The sequence below is a fragment of the Aegilops tauschii genome, chromosome 6 (genome assembly GCF_002575655.3).
Source record: "Aegilops tauschii subsp. strangulata cultivar AL8/78 chromosome 6, Aet v6.0, whole genome shotgun sequence".
NCBI lineage: Eukaryota > Viridiplantae > Streptophyta > Magnoliopsida > Poales > Poaceae > Aegilops > Aegilops tauschii.
In genome coordinates this window covers 211,291,558-211,313,219 of record NC_053040.3, presented here as the reverse complement: position 1 = coordinate 211,313,219, position 21,662 = coordinate 211,291,558, and the positions used below count along the sequence as shown (strand labels likewise).

Sequence of the window (21,662 nt, the reverse complement as noted above, 5' to 3'; positions counted from 1 at the left end):
GTGCAGCTCCTATCGGGATTTGTCGGCACATCGGGCGGCTTTGCTGGTCTTGTTTTACCATTGTCGAAATGTCTTGTAAACCGGGATTCCGAGATTGATCGGGTCTTTCCGGGAGAAGGTTTATCCTTCGTTGACCGTGAGAGCTTATGATGGGCTAAGTTGGGACACCCCTGCAGGGTATTATCTTTTGAAAGCCGTGCCCGCGGTTATGAGGCAGATGGGAATTTGTTAATGACCGGTTGTAGAGAACTTGTCACTTGACTTAATTAAAATACATCACCCGTGTGTGTAGCCGTGATGGTCTCTTCTCGGCGGAGTCCGGGAAGTGAACACGGTTTGAGTTATGCATGAACGTAAGTAGGAGTTCAGGATCACTTCTTGGTCATTACTAGATGACGACCATTCCGTTGTTCCTCTTCTCGCTCTCATTTGCGTATGTTAGCCACCATATGTGCTTAGTGCCTGCTGCAGCTCCACCTCATTTCACCTTCATTTCCTACAACCTTAAATAGTCTTGATCTCGCGGGTGTGAGATTGCTGAGTCCTCGTGACTCACAGATTCTACCAAAACAGTTGCAGGTGCAGTTGATGAGATCGACATCAAGTGGGAGTTCGATGAGGAACGTGGTCGTTACTATGTGTCTTTTCCTGATGATCAGTAGTGGAGCCCAGTTGGGACGATCGGGGATCTGGCATTTGGGGTTATCTTATTTTCATATGGATCTTGACCGTAGTCGGTCTATGTGTGTATTTTGGATGATGTATGAATTATAATTATGTATTGTGTGAAGTGGCGATTGTAAGCCAACTCTCGTTATCCCATTCTTGTTCATTACATGGGATTGTGTGAAGATGACCCTTCTTGCGACCAAACCACAATGCAGTTATGCCTCTAAGTCGTGCCTCGACACATGGGAGATATAGCCGCATCGTGGGCGTTACACACTATGTCAATAGGTTAGTACCAAAATATGATATAAAATTACTACAAAATGATTATAAATCATCCAAGAATGATAATATAACAGCATGGAACAATAAAAAATTATAGATACGTTGGAGACGTATCAGCATCCCCAAGCTTAATTCCTACTCGTCCTTGAGTAGGTAAATGATAAAATGGAATTTTTGATGTGGAATGCTGCCTAACATGTCATCTCATATTCTTTTCTTTATGGCATGGACATTTGGACTTTTATATAGTTCAAAGCAATAGTCTAGTTTTGACATGATAACTTAAATACTCAAGCATATCGACAAGCAACCATGTCTTTCAAAATATCCACGCTAAAATAAGCTATCCCTAGCCCATCATGCTCAATCATTGATCCATTCATGAAACACACTCACATATAACTACACCCAATGCTCAAGTACGATCATAGTGCCCCCTAGTTTGTGCTTTATAAGAGAACATGGAGACTCAAATTCAAAAATAAAAATTGCATGAAGTAAAAGAAAGGCCCTTCGTGGAGGAAAGTAGGGATTTGAAGAGGTGCCAGAGCTCAAAGCGAAAACTGAGAGATAACAACATTTTGAGAGGCATACTTTTCCCACCAACAAAAACGACTTAGAGTTCCCAACACTTTCCATGCTAGATATATCATAGGCGGTTCCCAAACAGAAATTAAAGTTTATTCCTTTTTCCACCATACTTTCACTTTCCATGGTTAACCGTATCCACGGGTGCCTTCCGTACCAACACTTTCCAAGGAATTCATTATTTGACAACATAAAGTAAATTCATTTTTCATTTTGGGACTGGGCATCCGTAATACCTTTGCCTTACTCTCGTGCAGTGACAAGTGAATAAACACTCATCATGAGAATAACACATCTAGCATGGAAAATATTAGCCACCCCTCACCGCCTCGCGAGCGGTTCAAGCATACAAAAGAGAAATTTATTTTGAATATTAGAGATGGCACATACAAATTTTCTTAGAGCGGCAAAAGAATACCGCATATTGGTAGGTATAGCGGACTCATGTGGCAAAACTGGTTTAAAGGATTTTGGATGCACAAGTAGTGATCATACTTGGTGCAAAATGAAGGCTAGCAAAAGATTGAGAAGCGACCAACCAAGAAATGAATAATCTCATAAGCGAGCATTATGCATAATTAACACCGAATAATGCACCACAAGTAGGATATAATTTCATTGCATAATTATTGACTTTCATGCTTGCATAGGGAATCACAAACCTTAACACCAATATTCTTACTAAAGCATAATTACTCATCAAGATGACTCACATATTACATCATCATATCTCAGAACTATTACTAAGAATCAAGTTTATTTTGTCCAATGATCTTCATGAAAGTTTTTATTATATCCTTCTTGGATATCTATCACTTTGGAACTAATTTTCATATGTTGCTTTTGGAAAGCTCAAACAAATATAAATGAAGATCATGAGCATAATATTTCTTTCTCTCAAATTAATTTAAGTGAAGCAAGAGAGAATCTCTTGAAAATTTTACTAAGTCTCAAATAAATCTAAGTGAAGCAAGAGAGCATTTCTTCAAAAATACTAAAGCATACCGTGCTCAAAAGGATATAAGTGAAGCACTAGAGCAAGTCCATAGCTCATAAAAATTAAAGTGAAGCATAGAGAGCAATTCTAACAAGTCATGAAATAATTTTGGCTCTCTCAAATAGGTGTGTCTAGCAAGGAATCAAGACTTAAGACACAAAATAAAACAAGCAAAGACTCATATCATACAAGACACTCCAAGCAAAACACATAGTATGTGACGAATAAAAATATAGCTTCGAGTAAAATACCGATGGTCGTTAGAAGAAAGAAGGGATGCCACTCGGGGCATCCCCAAGCTTAGTTGCTTGCTCTCTTTGGGTAATAGCTTGGGATGCTAGGGCATCCCCAAGTAGGATCTTCTTACTCCTCATTCCTTCATCCATCGTAAGATAACCCAAAACTTGAAAACTTCAATCACACAAAACTCAACAAAACCTTCGTGAGATCCGTTAGTATAAGAAATCAAATCACTACTATAAGTACTGTAGCAAGCCAATTCATATTTTATTCTTGCATTATATCTACTGTATTCCAACTTTTCTATGGCAAACATTCATCAAAGAAAACCATAGAATCATCAAAACAAGCACACAACGCAAAGAAAACAGAATCTGCCAAAAACAGAACAGTCTGTAGTAATCTGGAAATTTCGCGTACTTCTGAAACTCCAAAAATTCTGAAAAAATTAGGACCACGTGATCAATTTGTATATTAATCTTCTGCAAAAAATAATTGGCGTTTTATCACGCTGTAGTTAAAAATGAGAATTGTTTTTGTGAGCGCGAACGTTTCTGTTTTTCAGCAAGATCAAACAACTATCACCCAAGATGATCCTAATGGCTCTACTTGGCACAAACACTAACTAAAACACAAAAAACACAATCATAATAGTAGCATAATTGTGCTAACACTCAAGAACAGAAAGCAAAAAGAAAAATAAATTTTATTTCATTGGGTTGCCTCCCAACAAGCGCTATTGTTTCACACCCTTAGCTAGGCATAAGATTTCAACGATGCTCACACGAAAAATAAGAATTGAAACACAAAGAGAGCATCATGAAATATATGACAAACATATTTAAGTCTAACATACTTCTTATGCATCGGAATTTTATAAGCAAACAAATCATCAAGGCAAGAAATATCTAGCATATGCAAGGAAGAAGAAAGAAACAATAGCAATCTCAACATAACGAGAGGTAGTAACATGAAAATTTCTACAACCATATTTCCCTCTGTGAAAATAATTACATGTAGGATCATAATCAAATTCAACAATATAGCTATCATATAAAATATTCTCTTCATGATCCACATGCATAAAAGTTTTATAATCTTCCAAGATAGTGGGATTAACATCAACTAAAGTCATGACCTCTCCGAACCCACTTTTATCAAAAATTTCATAAGATTGAACACTCTCCAAATATGTGGGATTATTTTAACCTAGAGTTGACACTCTTCCGAACCCACTTTCAATATTATTGCAAACATATTCACCATAAGGCTTAAATAAACTATCAAGATCATAAGAATCATCATCACCCCAATCATGATCATTGCAATAAGTAGTGGACATGACAAAACAAGCATCCCCAAGCTTGGGGTTTTGCACATCATTGACATTAACAGAGCTTATAATAATATTATTGCAATCATGCTTTTGATTCAAGGAGCTATCATGAACCACTTTATAAATTTCTTCTTTTAACACTTCGTCACAATTTTCAGATTCACAAATCTCAAGCAAAACTTCATAAAGATAATCTAGCGAACTCAATTCACTAGCAATTGGTTCATGATAATTGGATCTTTTAAAAAGATTAGCAAGTGGATGAGGATCCATATCAATAGTTTTTTAGCAAGCGAAGATGCAAGCAAATAGAAGGCACATGGCAACACAAGCAAACAAGAGATCTGATGAGAAAAAGGCGAACAAAAAAGAAGGCAAATAAAACGGCAAATTTTGTGAAGTGGGGGAGAGGAAAAGAAGAGGCAAATGACAAATAATGTAAATTGCGAGGAGATGAGATTGTGATTAGGAACCTGGTATATGTTGAAGATCCTCCCCGGCAACGGCGCCAGAAATTCCTTTTGATGCGGCTTGAAGCTACGTCGGTATTTCCCCAAATAGGAAGGGATGATGCAGCACAACGACGGTAGGTATTTCCCTCAGTGATGAGACCAAGGTTATCGAACCAGTAGGAGAACCAAGGAACAATACGTAAATGGCACCTGCACACAAATAACAAATACTCGCAACCCAACGTATTAAAGGGGTTGTCAATCCCTTTCGGGTAACGGTGCCAGAAATTGGCAAACGGGCGTGAATAAATTGTAGTAAATTGATAGATCGGATGCCAAATAAAATAAATAAGAATAAATTGCAGCAAGGTATTTTTGTATTTTTGTTTTAATAGATCTGAAAATAAAAGCAAAGGAAAATAGACCGCAAAGGCAAATAATATGAGAAAGAGACCCCGGGGCCGTAGGTTTTACTAGTGGCTTCTCTCGAGAAAAATAGCAAATGGTGGGTAAACAAATCACTATTGGGCAATTGATAGAACTTCAAATAATCATGACGATATCTAGGCAATGTGTTGGGGAACGTAGCATGCAATTTCAAAAAAATTCCTACGATCACGCAAGATCTATCTAGGAGATGCATAGCAACGAGACGGGGAGAGTGTGTCCAGTACCCTCGTAGACGAAAGAGGAAGCGTTAGATTAACGTGGTTGATGTAGTCGAACGTCTTCACGATTCAACCGATCCAAGTACTGAATGTACGACACCTCCGTGTTCAGTACACGTTCAGCTCAATGACGTCCCTCGAACTCTTGATCCAGTAGAGGGTCGAGGGAGAGTTCCGTCAGCATGACATCGTAGCGACGGTGATGGTGAGGGATCATCTTATAATGCTACTGCCGTACTAAGCAAAATAAGATGCATAAAGGATAAACATCACATGCAATCAAAATATGTGACATGATATGGCCATCATCATCTCGTGCCTTTGATCTCCATCTCCAAAGCACCGTCATGATATCCATTGTCACCGGCTTGACACCTTGATCTCCATCGTAGCGTCGTTGTCGTCTCGCCAACTATTTCTTCTACGACTATCGCTACCGCTTAGTGATAAAGTAAAGCAATTACATGGCAATTGCATTTCATACAATAAAGTGACAACCATAAGGCTCCTGCCAGTTGCCGATAACTTCTACAAAACATGACCATCTCATAAAACAATTTATATCTGATCATGTCTTGACCATATCACATCACAACATGCCCTGCAAAAACAAGTTAGACGTCCTCTACTTTGTTGTTGCAAGTTTTACGTGGCTGCTACGGGCTTCTAGCAAGAACCGTTCTTACCTACGCATCAAAACCACAACCATTTTTCGTCAAGTGTGCTGTTTTAACCTTCAACAAGGACCGGCCGTAGTCAAACTCGATTCAACTAAAGTTGGAGAAACAGACACCCGCAAGCCACCTGTGTGCGAAGCACGTCGGTAGAACCAGTCTCATGAACACGGTCATGTAATGTCGGTCCGGGACGCTTCATCCAACAATACTGCCGAATCAAAGTAAGACGTTGGTGGTAAGCAGTATGAATATTATTGCCCACAACTCTTTGTGTTCTACTCGTGCATATCATCTACGCATTGACCTGGCTCTGATGCCACTGTTGGGGAACGTAACATGCAATTTAAAAAAAATTCCTACGATCACGCAAGATCTATCTAGGAGATGCATAGCAACGAGACAGGGAGAGTGTGTCCACGTACCCTCGTAGACCGAAAGCGGAAGCATTAGATTAACGCGGTTGATGTAGTCGAATGTCTTCATGATTCAACCGATCCAAGTACCGAACGTACGGCACCTCCGTGTTCAGCACACGTTCAGCTCGATGACGTCCCTCGAACTCTTGATCTAGTAGAGGGTCGAGGGAGAGTTCCGTTAGCACGACGGTGTTGCGATGGTGATGGTGATGTGATCCGCGCAGGGCTTCGCCTAAGCACTACGACGCTATGACCGGAGGAGTAAACTGTGGAGGGGGGCATCGCACACGGCTAAGAGAACTCTTGGTGTGCTTTTGGGGTGCCCCCCGCCCCCGTATATAAAGGGGGGGAGGAGGATGCTGGCGGCCTAGGAAGGGCGCGCCAAGGGGGGGTCCTACTTGGACTCCTAGCCCAAGTAGGATTCGGCACCCCCCATCTTCTCCTTCAAACGGAGGGGGAAAGAGGGAAGGAGAGGAGAGGAAGACGGAAAGGGGGGCCGCGCTCCTCCCCTTCCTATTCGGACTCCCCTTGGGGGGGGGGGCTCCCCCTTGTGGGCCGTCACCTCTTCTCTGCCATGGCCCATAAGGCAAATGATTCCCCCCCCCCCGGGGGGGGGGGTCTGGTAACCCCTCGGGACTCCGATAAAATACCGAATCACTCGGAACCATTCCGATGTCCGAATATAACCTTCCAATATTTGAATCTTTACCTCTCGACCATTTCGAGACTCCTCCTCATGTCCGTGATCTCATCCGGGACTCCGAACAAACTTCGGTCATCAAAACACACAACTCATAATACAAATCGTCATTGAACGTTAAGCGTGCGGACCCTACGGGTTCGAGAACTATGTAGACATGACCGAGACACATCTCCGGTCAATAACCAATAGCGGAACCTGAATGCTCATATTGGCTCCTACATATTCTACAAAGATCTTTATCGGTCAAACCGCATAACAACATACGTCATTCCCTTTGTCATCAGTATGTTACTTGCCCAATATTCGATCATCGGTATCATCATACCTAGTTCAATCTCGTTACCGACAAGTCTCTTTACTCGTTCCGTAATGCATCATACCGCAAATAACTCATTAATCACATTGCTTGCAAGGCTTATAGTGATGTGCATTACTGAGAGGGCCCAGAGATACCTCTCCGATATACGGAGTGACAAATCCTAATCTTGATCTATGCCAACTCAAAAAACATCTTTATAATCACCCAGTTATGTTGTGACGTTTGATAGCACACAAAGTGTTCCTCCGGTATTCGGGAGTTGCATAATCGCATAATCAGAGGAATATGTATAAGTCATGAAGAAAGCAATAGCAATACAACTAAACGATCATAATGCTAAGCTAACGGATGGGTCTTGTCCATCACATCATTCTCTAATGATGTGACCCCGTTTATCAAATGACAACACATGTCTATGGTTAGGAAACTTAACCATCTTTGATTAATGAGCTAGTCAAGTAGAGGCATATTAGGGACAATCTGTTTTGTCTATGTGTTCACACATGTACTAAGTTTCTGGTTAATACAATTCTAGCATGAATAATAAACATTTATCATGATATAAGGAAATATAAATAACAACTTTATTATTGCCTCTAGGGCATATTTCCTTCAGTCTCCCACTTGCACTAGAGTCAATAATCTAGATTACATAGCAATGATTCTAACACCCATGGAGTCTTAGTGCTGATCATGTTTTGCTCGTGGAAGAGGCTTAGTCAACGGGTCTGCAACATTCAGATCCGTATGTATTTTGCAAATCTCTATGTCTCCCTCCTTGACTTGATCGCGGATGGAATTGAAGCGTCTCTTGATGTGTTTGGTTCTCTTGTGAAATCTGGATTCCTTCGCCAAGGCAATTGCTCCAGTATTGTGAAAAAAGATTTTCATTGGACTCGATGCACTAGGTATAACACCTAGATCGGATATGAACTCCTTCATCCAGTCTCCTTCATTTGCTGCTTCCGAAGCAGCTATGTACTCCGCTTCACACGTAGATCCCGCCACGACGCTCTGCTTGGAACTGCACCAACTTATAGCTCCACCATTCAATATAAATACGTATCCGGTTTGTGACTTAGAGTCATTCGGATCAGTGTAAAAACTTGCATCGACGTAACCATTTACGACAAGCTCTTTGCCACCTCCATAAACGAGAAACATATCCTTAGTCCTTTTCAGGTATTTCAGGATGTTCTTGACCGCTGTCCAGTGATCCACTCCTGGATTACTTTGGTACCTCCCTGCTAAACTTATAGCAAGGCACACATCAGGTCTGGTACACAGTAGTGCATACATGATAGAACCTATGGCTGAGGCATAGGGAATGACCTTCATTTTCTCTCTATCTTCTGTAGTGGTCAGGCATTGAGTCTGACTCAACTTCCCACCTTGTAACACAGGCAAGAACCCTTTCTTTGACTGATCCATTTTGAACTTCTTCAAAACTTTATCAAGGTATGTGCTTTGTGAAAGTGCAATTAAGCATCTTGATCTATCTCTATAGATCTTGATGCCCAATATATAAGCAGCTTCACCGAGGTCTTTCATTGAAAAATTCTTATTCAAGTATCCTTTTATGCTATCCAGAAATTCTGTATTATTTCCAATCAATAATATTTCATCCACATATAATATTAGAGATGCTATAGAGCTCCCACTCACTTTCTTGTAAATACAGGCTTCTTCAAAAGTCCGTATAAAACCATATGCTTTGATCGCACTATCAAAGTGTATATTCCAACTCCAAGAGGCTTGCACAATTCCATAAATGGATTGTTGGAGCTTGCACACTTTGTTAGCACCTTTAGGATCGATAAAACCCTCTGGTTGCATCATATACAACTCTTCTTTAAGATATCCATTAAGGAATGCAGTTTTGACATCTATTTGCTAAATTTCATAATCATAAAATGCAACAATTGCTAACATGATTCGGACAGACTTAAGCATCGCTACGGGTGAGAAAGTCTCATCGTAGTCAACTCCTTGAACTTGTCAAAAACCTTTCGCAACAAGTCGAGCTTTGTAAACAGTAACATTACCGTAAGCGTCAGTCTTCTTCTTGAAGATCCATTTATTCTCTATGGCTTGCCAATTATCGGGCAAGTCAACCAAAGTCCACACTTTATTCTCGTACATGGATCCCATCTCAGATTTCATGGCCTCAAGCCATTTCGCAGAATCTGGGCTCATCATCGCTTCCTCATAGTTCGTAGGTTCGTCATGCTCAAGTAACATGACCTCCAGAACAGGATTACCATACCACTCTGGTGCGGACCGTACTCTAGTTGACCTACGAGGTTCGGTAGTAACTTGATCTGAAGTTTCATGATCATCTTCATTAGCTTCCTCACTAATTGGTGTAGGAATCACTTGAACTGATTTCTGTGATGAACTACTTTCCAATTCGGGAGAAGGTACAATTACCTCATCATGTTCTACTTTCCTCCCACTCACTTCTTTCGAGAGAAACTCCCTTCTCTAGAAAGGATCCATTCTTAGCAACGAATATCTTGCCTTCGGATCTGTGATAGAAGTGTTGGAGATCGTTGCAGAAATTAAAAAATTTCTACGCATCACCAAGAACAATCTATGGAGTCTTCTAGCAACGAGAGGGAAAAGAGTGCATCTACATACCCTTGTAGATCGCGAGCGGAAGCGTTCAAGTGAACGGGGTTGATGGAGTCGTACTCGTCGTGATCCAAATCACCGATGACCGAGCGCCGAACGGACGGCACCTCCGCGTTCAACACACGTACGGTTGGGGAAGACGTCTCCTCCTTCTTGATCCAGCAAGGGGAAGGGAGAGGTTGATGGAGATCCAGCAGCACGACGGCGTGGTGGTGGAAGCAGCGGGGATCTCGGCAGGGCTTCGCCAAGCTCAGCGAGAGGGAGAGGTGTCACGGGAGGGAGAGGGAGGCGCCAGGGGCTTGGGTGCGGCTGCCCTCCCTCCCCCCTCTTTATATAGGGCCCTGGGGGGGGGGGGCGCCGGCCCTAGGAGATCCAATCTCCAAGGGGGGGCGGCGGCCAAGGGGGTGGCTTGCCCCCCAAGCCAAGTGGGGCGCCCCCACCCCTAGGGTTTCCAACCCTAGGCGTAGGGGGAGGCCCAAGGGGGGCGCACCAGCCCACAACGGGCTGGTTCCCCTCCCACTTCAGCCCATGGGCCCCTCCGGGATAGGTGGCCCCACTCGGTGGACCCCCGGGACCCTTCCGGTGGTCCCGGTACAATACCGGTGACTCCCAAAACTTTCCCGGTGGCCGAAACTGGACTTCCTATATACAATTCTTCACCTCCGGACCATTCCGGAACTCCTCGTGACGTCCGGGATCTCATCCGGGACTCCGAACAACTTTCAAATTTCTGCATACTAATATCTCTACAACCCTAGCATCACCGAACCTTAAGTGTGTAGACCCTACGGGTTCGGGAGACATGCAGACATGACCGAGACGACTCTCCGGTCAATAATCAACAGCGGGATCTGGATACCCATGTTGGCTCCCACATGTTCCACGATGATCTCATCGGATGAACCACGATGTCGAGGATCCAATCAATCCCGTATACAATTCCCTTTGTCAATCGGTACATTACTTGCCCGAGATTCGATCGTCGGTATCCCAATACCTTGTTCAATCTCGTTACCGGCAAGTCACTTTACTCGTACTGTAATGCATGATCCCGTGACCAAACACTTGGTCACATTGAGCTCATTATGATGATGCATTACCGAGTGAGCCCAGAGATACCTCTCCATCATACGGAGTGACAAATCCCAGTCTCGATTCGTGCCAACCCAACAGACACTTTCGGAGATACCCGTAGTGCACCTTTATAGCCACCCAGTTACGTTGTGACGTTTGGCACACCCAAAGCACTCCTATGGTATCCGGGAGTTGCACAATCTCATGGTCTAAGGAAATGATACTTGACATTTGGAAAAGCTCTAGCAAACGAACTACACGATCTTGTGCTATGCTTAGGATTGGGTCTTGTCCATCACATTATTCTCCTAATGATGTGATCCCGTTATCAATGACATCCAATGTCCATAGTCAGGAAACCATGACTATCTGTTGATCAACGAACTAGTCAACTAGAGGCTCACTAGGGACATGTTGTGGTCTATGTATTCACACATGTATTACGATTTCCGGATAACACAATTATAGCATGAACAATAGACAATTATCATGAACAAGGAAATATAATAATAACCATTTTATTATTGCCTCTAGGGCATATTTCCAACAGTCTCCCACTTGCACTAGAGTCAATAATCTAGTTACATTGTGATGAATCGAACACCCATAGAGTTCTGGTGTTGATCATGTTTTGCTCTAGGGAGAGGTTTAGTCAACGGATCTGCTACATTCAGGTCCGTATGTACTTTACAAATATCTATGTCTCCATTTTGAACATTTTCACGAATGGAGTTGAAGCGACGCTTGATATGCCTGGTCTTCCTGTGAAACCTGGGCTCCTTGGCAAGGGCAACAGCTCCAGTGTTGTCACAGAAGAGAGTCATCGGGCCCGACGCATTGGGAATAACTCCTAGGTCGGTAATGAACTCCTTCACCCAGATTGCTTCTTGTGCTGCCTCTGAGGCTGCCATATATTCCGCTTCACATGTAGATCCCGCCACAACGCTTTGCTTGCAACTGCACCAGCTTACTGCCCCACCATTCAAAATATACACGTATCCGGTTTGTGACTTAGAGTCATCCAGATCTGTGTCGAAGCTAGCATCGACGTAACCCTTTACGACGAGCTCTTCGTCACCTCCATAAACGAGAAACATATCCTTAGTCCTCTTCAGGTACTTCAGGATATTCTTGACCGCTGTCCAGTGTTCCATGCCGGGATTACTTTGGTACCTTCCTACCAAACTTACGGCAAGGTTTACATCAGGTCTGGTACACAGCATGGCATACATAATAGACCCTATGGCCGAGGCATAGGGGACGACACTCATCTTTTCTCTATCTTCTGCCGTGGTCGGGCATTGAGCCGTGCTCAATTGCACACCTTGCAATACAGGCAAGAACCCCTTCTTGGACTGATCCATATTGAACTTCTTCAATATCTTGTCAAGGTACGTACTTTGTGAAAGACCAATGAGGCGTCTTGATCTATCTCTATAGATCTTGATGCCTAATATATAAGCAGCTTCTCCAAGGTCCTTCATTGAAAAACACTTGTTCAAGTAGGCCTTTATGCTTCCCAAGAATTCTATATCATTTCCCATCAACAGTATGTCATCCACATATAATATGAGAAATGCTACAGAGCTCCCACTCACTTTCTTGTAAACACAGGCTTCTCCATAAGTCTGTGTAAACCCAAACGCTTTGATCATCTCATCAAATCGAATGTTCCAACTCCGAGATGCTTGCACCAGCCCATAGATGGAGCGCTGGAGCTTGCATACCTTGTTAGCATTCTTAGGATCGAAAAAACCTTCCGGCTGCATCATATACAATTCTTCCTTAAGAAAGCCGTTAAGGAATGCCGTTTCGACGTCCATTTGCCATATCTCATAATCATAGAATGCGGCAATTGCTAACATGATTCGGACGGACTTCAGCTTTGCTACGGGTGAGAAAGTCTCATCGTAGTCAACCCCTTGAACTTGTCGATAACCCTTAGCGACAAGTCGAGCCTTATAGATGGCCACATTACCATCCGCGTCTGTCTTCTTCTTAAAGATCCATTTATTTTCTATGGCTCGCCGATCATCGGGCAAGTCAGTCAAAGTCCATACTTCGTTTTCATACATGGATCCTATCTCGGATTTCATGGCTTCTAGCCATTTGTCGGAATCTGGGCCCGCCATTGCTTCTTCATAGTTCGAAGGTTCACCGTTGTCTAACAACATGATTTCCAAGACAGGGTTGCCGTACCACTCTGGTGCGGAACGTGTCCTTGTGGACCTACGAAGTTCAGTAGGAGCTTGATCCGAAGTACCTTGATCATCATCATCATTAACTTCCTCTCTAGTCGGTGCATGCACCATAGGAACATTTTCCTGAGCTGCGCTACTTTCCGCTTCAAGAAGCAGTACTTCATCAAGCTCTACCTTCCTCCCACTTACTTCTTTCGAGAGAAACTCTTTCTCCAGAAAGGATCCGTTCTTAGCAACAAAGATCTTGCCTTCGGATCTGAGGTAGAAGGTATACCCAATGGTTTCCTTAGGGTATCCTATGAAGACGCATTTCTCCGACTTGGGTTCGAGCTTTTCAGGTTGAAGTTTCTTGACATAAGCATCGCATCCCCAAACTTTTAGAAACGACAGCTTAGGTTTCTTCCCAAACCATAATTCATACGTTGTCGTCTCAACGGATTTCGATGGAGCGCTATTTAAAGTGAATGCGGCAGTCTCTAAAGCATAGCCCCAAAATGAGAGCGGTAGATCGGTAAGAGACATCATAGATCGCACCATATCCAATAGAGTGCGATTACGACGTTCGGACACACCATTTCGCTGAGGTGTTCCAGGCAGCGTGAGTTGTGAAACTATTCCACATTTCCTTAAGTGTGTGCCAAATTCGTGACTCAAATATTCCCCTCCACGATCTGATCGTAAGAATTTTATTTTCCTGTCACGTTGATTCTCAACCTCACTTGAAATTCCTTGAACTTTTCAAAGGTCTCAGACTTGTGTTTCATTAGGTAGACATACCCATATCTACTCAAGTCATCAGTGAGAGTGAGAACATAACGATAGCCACCGCGAGCCTCAACACTCATTGGACCGCACACATCAGTATGTATGATTTCCAATAAGTTGGTTGCTCGCTCCATTGTTCCGAAGAACGGAGTCTTGGTCATCTTACCCATGAGGCATGGTTCGCACGTGTCAAATGATTCGTAATCAAGAGACTCCAAAAGTCCATCTGCATGGAGCTTCTTCATGCGTTTGACACCAATGTGACCAAGACGGCAGTGCCACAAGTATGTGGGACTATCATTATCAACCTTACATCTTTTGGTAGTCACACTATGAATATGTGTAACACTACGTTCGAGATTCATTAAGAATAAACCATTAACCAGCGGGGCATGACCATAAAACATATCTCTCATATAAATAGAACAACCATTATTCTCGGATTTAAATGAGTAGCCATCTCGAATTAAACGAGATCCTGATACAATGTTCATGCTCAAAGCTGGCACTAAATAACAATTATTGAGGTTTAAAACTAATCCTGTAGGTAAATGTAGAGGTAGCGTGCCGACGGCGATCACATCGACCTTGGAACCATTCCCGACGCGCATCGTCACCTCGTCCTTTGCCAGTTTCCGTTTATTCCGCAGCTCCTACTTTGAGTTACAAATATGAGCAACCGCACCGGTATCAAATACCCAGGAGCTACTACGAGTGCTGGTAAGGTACACATCAATAACATGTATATCACATATACCTTTGGAGTTGCCGGCCTTCTTGTCCGCCAAGTACTGGGGGCAGTTCCGCTTCCAGTGACCACTTCCCTTGCAATAAAAGCACTCAGTCTCAGGCTTGGGTCCATTCTTTGGCTTCTTCCCGGCAACTGGCTTACCGGGCGCGGCAACTCCCTTGCCGTCCTTCTTGAAGTTCTTCTTACCCTTGCCTTTCTTGAACTTAGTGGTTTTTTCACCATCAACACTTGATGTTCCTTTTTGATCTCCACCTCCGCTGATTTCAGCATTGAATATACCTCAGGAATGGTCTTTTCCATCCCCTGCATATTGAAGTTCATCACAAAGCTCTTGTAGCTCGGTGGAAGCGACTGAAGGATTCTGTCAATGACCGCGTCATCCGGGAGATTAACTCCCAGCTGAGTCAAGCGGTTGTGTAACCCAGACATTTTGAGTATGTGCTCACTGACAGAACTATTTTCCTCCATCTTACAACTGAAGAACTTGTCGGAGACTTCATATCTCTCGACCCGGGCATGAGCTTGGAAAACCATTTTCAGCTCTTCGAACATCTCATATGCTCCGTGTTGCTCAAAACGCTTTTGGAGCCCCAGTTCTAAGCTGTAAAGCATGCCACACTGAACGAGGGAGTAATCATCAGCACGCTGCTGCCAAGCGTTCATAACGTCTGGGTTCTCTGGGATGGGTGCGTCACCTAGCGGTGCTTCTAGGACATAATCTTTCTTGGCAGCTATGAGGATGATCCTCAGGTTCCGGACCCAGTCCGTATAGTTGCTGCCATCATCTTTCAGTTTGGTTTTCTCTAGGAACGCGTTGAAGTTGAGGGCAACATTAGCGTGGGCCATTTGATCTACAAGACATATTGTAAAGATTTTAGACTAAGTTCATGATAATTAAGTTCATCTAATCAAATTATTCAATGAACTCCCACTCAGATAGACATCCCTCTAGTCATCTAAGTGAAACATGATCCGAGTCAACTAGGCCGTGTCCGATCATCACATGAGACGGACTAGTCAACATCGGTGAACATCTTCATGTTGATCGTATCTTCTATACGACTCATGCTCGACCTTTCGGTCTTCCGTGTTCCGAGGCCATGTCTGTACATGCTAGGCTCGTCAAGTCAACCTAAGTGTATTGCGTGTGTAAATCTGGCTTACACCCGTTGTATTCGAACGTTAGAATCTATCACACCCGATCATCACATGGTGCTTCGAAACAACGAACCTTCGCAACGGTGCACAGTTAGGGGGAACACTTTCTTGAAATTATTGCGAGGGATCATCTTATTTAAGCTACCGTCGTTCTAAGCAAATAAGATGTAAAACATGATAAACATCACATGCAATCAAATAGTGACATGATATGGCCAATATCATTTTGCTCCTTTTGATCTCCATCTTCGGGGCGCCATGATCATCGTCGTCACCAGCATGACACCATGATCTCCATCATCATGATCTCCATCATCGTGTCTTCATGAAGTTGTCTCATCATTTATTACTTCTACTACTATGGCTAACGGTTTAGCAATAAAGTAAAGTAATTACATGACGTTATATGTTGACACGCAGGTCATAAATAAATTAAGACAACTCCTATGGCTCCTGCCGGTTGTCATACTCATCGACATGCAAGTCGTGATTCCTATTACAAGAACATGATCAATCTCATACATCACATATATCATTCATCACATCCTTTTGGCCATATCACATCACACGGCATATGCTGCAAAAACAAGTTAGACGTCCTCTAATTGTTGTTGCAAATTTTTTTACGTGGCTGCTATAGGTTTCTTAGCAAGAACGTTTCTTACCTACGCCAAAACCACAACGTGATATGCCAATTTCTATTTACCCTTCATAAGGACCCTTTTCATCGAATCCGATCCGACTAAAGTGGGAGAGACAGACACCCGCTAGCCACCTTATGCAACTAGTGCATGTCAGTCGGTGGAACCTGTCTCACGTAAGCGTACGTGTAAGGTCGGTCCGGGCCGCTTCATCCCATGATGCCGCCGAATCAAGATAAGACTAGTAACGGCAAGTAAATTGACAATATCGACGCCCACAACTGCTTTGTGTTCTACTCGCGCATAGAAACTACGCATAGACCTGGCTCATGATGCCACTGTTGGAGATCGTTGCAGAAATTAAAAAAATTCTACGCATCACCAAGAACAATCTATGGAGTCTTCTAGCAACGGGAGGGAAAAGAGTGCATCTACATACCCTTGTAGATCGCGAGCGGAAGCGTTCAAGTGAACGGGGTTGATGGAGTCATACTCGTCGTGATCCAAATCACCGATGACCGAGCACCGAACGGACGGCACCTCCGCGTTCAACACACGTACGGTTGGGGAAGACGTCTCCTCCTTCTTGATCTAGCAAGGGGAAGGGAGAGGTTGATGGAGATCCAGCAGCACGACGGCGTGGTGGTGGAAGCAGCGGGGATCTCGGCAGGGCTTCGCCAAGCTCAGCGAGAGGGAGAGGTGTCACGGGAGGGAGAGGGAGGCGCCAGGGGCTTGGGTGCGGCTGCCCTCCCTCCCCCCTCTTTATATAGGGCCCTGGGGGGGGGGCGCCGGCCCTAGGAGATCCAATCTCCAAGGGGGGCGGCGGCCAAGGGGGTGGCTTGCCCCCCAAGCCAAGTGGGGCGCCCCCACCCCTAGGGTTTCCAACCCTAGGCGCAGGGGGAGGCCCAAGGGAGGGCGCACCAGCCCACCACGGGCTAGTTCCCCTCCCACTTCAGCCCATGGGGCCCTCCGGGATAGGTGGCCCCACCCGGTGGACCCCCGGGACCCTTCCGGTGGTCCCAGTACAATACCGGTGACTCCCGAAACTTTCACCTCCGGACCATTCCGGAACTCCTCGTGACGTCCGGGATCTCATCCGGGACTCCGAACAACTTTCGGATTTCCGCATACTAATATCTCTACAACCCTAGCGTCACCGAACCTTAAGTGTGTAGACCCTACGGGTTCAGGAGACATGCAGACATGACCGAGACGACTCTCCGGTCAATAACCAACAGCGGGATCTGGATACCCATGTTGGCTCCCACATGTTCCACGATGATCTCATCGGATGAACCACGATGTCGAGGATTCAATCAATCCCGTATACAATTCCCTTTATCAATCGGTACGTTACTTGCCCGAGATTCGATCGTCGGTATCCCAATACCTTGTTCAATCTCGTTACCGGCAAGTCACTTTACTCATACCGTAATGCATGATCCCGTGACCAAACACTTGGTCACATTGAGCTCATTATGATGATGCATTACCGAGTGGGCCCAGAGATACCTCTGCGTCATACGGAGTGACAAATCCCAGTCTCGATTCGTGCCAACCCAATAGACACTTTCGGAGATACCCGTAGTGCACCTTTATAGCCACCCAGTTACGTTGTGACGTTTGGCACACCCAAAGCACTCCTATGGTATCCGGGAGTTGCACAATCTCATGGTCTAAGGAAATGATACTTGACATTTGGAAAAGCTCTAGCAAACGAACTACACGATCTTGTGCTATGCTTAGGATTGGGTCTTGTCCATCACATTATTCTCCTAATGATGTGATCCCGTTATCAATGACATCCAATGTCCATAGTCAGGAAACCATGACTATCTGTTGATCAACGAACTAGTCAACTAGAGGCTCACTAGGGACATGTTGTGGTCTATGTATTCACACATGTATTATGATTTCCGGATAACACAATTATAGCATGAACAATAGACAATTATCATGAATAAGGAAATATACTAATAACCATTTTATTATTGCCTCTAGGGCATATTTCCAACAAGAAGGTGTACCAACAGTCTCATTTGGGTATCCTATGAAGACACATTTCTCCGATTTGGGTTCGAGCTTATCAGGTTGAAGCTTTTTCACATAAGCATCGCAACCCCAAACTTTAAGAAATGACAGCTTAGGTTTCTTGCTAAACCATAGTTCATATGGTGTCGTCTCAACGGATTTAGATGGTGCCCTATTTAACGTGAATGCAGCCGTCTCTAAAGCATAACCCCAAAACGATAGTGGTAAATCGGTAAGAGACATCATATATCACACCATATCTAATAAAGTACAGTTACGACGTTCGGACACACCATTACGCTGTGGTGTTCCAGGTGGCGTGAGTTGCGAAACTATTCCACATTGTTTAGAATGAAGACCAAACTCATAACTCAAATATTCACCTCCACGATCAGATCGTAGAAACTTTATTTTCTTGTTAAGATGATTTTCCACTTCACTCTGAAATTCCTTGAACTTTTCAAATGTTTCAGACTTATGTTTCATTAAGTAGATATACCCATATCTGCTCAAATCATTTGTGAAGGTCAGAAAATAACGATACCCGCCGCAAGCCTCAACACTCATCGGACCGCATACATCAGTATGTATTATTTCCAATAAGTCAGTTGCTCGCTCCATTGTTCTGGAGAACGGAGTCTTAGTCATCTTGCCCATGAGGCATGGTTCGCAAGCATTAAGTGATTCATAATCAAGTGATTCCAAAAGCCCATCAACATGGAGTTTTTTATGCGTTTTACACCAATATGACCTAAACAACGGTGTCACAAATAAGTTGCACTATCATTATTAACTTTGCACCTTTTGGCTTTAATATTATGAATATGTGTATCACTACAATCGAGATTCAACAAAAATAGACCACTCATCAAGGGTGCATGACCATAAAAGATATTATTCATATAAATAGAACAACCATTATTCTCTGATTTAAATGAATAACCGTCTCGCATCAAACAAGATCCAGATATAATGTTCATGCTCAACGCTGGCACCAAATAACAATTATTCAGGTCTAAAACTAATCCTGAAGGTAGATGTAGAGGTAGCGTGCCGACGGCGATCACATCGACTTTAGAACCATTTCCCACGCGCATCGTCACCTCGTCCTTAGCCAATCTTCGTTTAATCCGTAGCCCTTGTTTCAAGTTGCAAATATGAGCAACAGAACCAATATCAAATACCCATGCGCTACTACGAGCATTAGTAAGATACACATCAATAACATGTATATCAAATATACCTTTCACTTTGCCATCCTTCTTATCCGCCAAATACTTGGGGTAGTTCCGCTTCCAGTGACCAGTCCCTTTGCAGTAGAAGCACTCAGTCTCAGGCTTAGGTCCAGACTTGGGCTTCTTCATTTGAGCAGCAACTTTCTTGCCATTCTTCTTGAAGTTCCCCTTCTTCCCTTTGCTCTTCTTCTTGAAACTAGTGGTCTTGTTAACCATCAACACTTGATGCTCCTTCTTGATTTCTACCTCCGCGGCCTTTAGCATTGTGAAGAGCTCAAGAATTGTCTTATCCATCCCTTGCATATTATAGTTCATCATGAAGCTTTTGTAGCTTGGTGGCAGTGATTGAAGAACTCTGTCAATGACACTATCATCAGGAAGATTAACTCCTAGTTGAGTCAAGTGGTTGTGGTACCCAGACATTCTGAGTAGATGTTCACTGACAGAACTATTCTCCTCCATTTTGGAGCTATAGAACTTATTGGAGACTTCATATCTCTCAATTCAGGCATTTGATTGAAATATTAACTTCAACTCCTGGAACATCTCATATGCTCCATGACATTCAAAACGTCGTTGAAGTCCCGATTCTAAGCCGTAAAGCATGGAAAACTGAACTATCGAGTAGTCATCAGCTTTGCTCTGCCAAACGTTCATAACGTCCGGAGTTGCTCCTGCAGCGGGTCTTGCACCTAGCTGTGCTTCCGGGACATAATTCTTCTATGCAGCAATGAGGATAATCCTCAAGTTACGGACCCAGTCCGTATAGTTACTACCATCATCTTTCAACTTAGCTTTCTCTAGGAATGCATTAAAATTCGAGGGAACGGTAGCACGGGCCATTGATCTACAACAACATAGATATGCAAAAACTATCAGGTACTAGGTTCATGATAAATGAAAGTTCAATTAATCATATTACTTAAGAACTCCCACTTAGATAGACATCCCTCTAGTCATCTAAATGATCACGTGATCCATATCAACTAAACCATGTCCGATCATCACGTTAGATGGAGTAGTTTTCAATGGTGAACATCTCTATGTTGATCATATCTACTATATGATTCACGTTCAACCTTTCGGTCTTAGTGTTCCGAGGCCATATCTGCATATGCTAGGCTCGTCAAGTTTAACCCAAGTATTCTGCATGTGCAAAACTGACTTGCACCCGTTATATGTGAACGTAGAGCTTATCACACCCGATCATCACGTGGTGTATCGGCACGAGGAACTGTTGCAACAGTGCATACTCAGGGAGAACACTCGTTCCTTGAAATTTAGTGAGGGATCATCTTATAATGCTACTGCCGTACTAAGCAAAATAAGATACATAAAGGATAAACATCACATGCAATCAAAATATGTGACATGATATGGCCATCATCATCTTGTGCCTTTGATCTCCATCTCCAAAGCACCGTCATGATCTCCATTTTCACCGGCTTGACACCTTGATCTACATCATAGCGTCGTCGTCGTCTCGCCAACTATTTCTTCTACGACTATCGCTACCGCTTAGTGATAAAGTAAAGCAATTACATGGCGATTGCATTTCATACAATAAAGCGACAACCATAAGGCTCCTGCCAGTTGCCGATAACTTTTACAAAACATGATCATCTCATACAACAATTTATATCTCATCACGTCTTGACCATATCACATCACAACATGCCCTGCAAAAACAAGTTAGACGTCCTCTACTTTGTTGTTGCAAGTTTTACGTGGCTGCTACGGGCTTCTAGCAAGAACCGTTCTTACTTACGCATCAAAACCACAACGATTTTTCGTCAAGTGTGCTGTTTTAACCTTAAACAAG

At 43.4% G+C, this 21,662-nt stretch overlaps 1 protein-coding gene across 1 annotated transcript in view; it reads right to left on the bottom strand.

Moving 5' to 3' along the window:
• The window catches only part of LOC109772012 (uncharacterized), a 74,525-nt gene that overhangs the window by 14,158 nt on the left and 38,705 nt on the right, over positions 1–21,662 (bottom strand). The window lies entirely within an intron of this gene.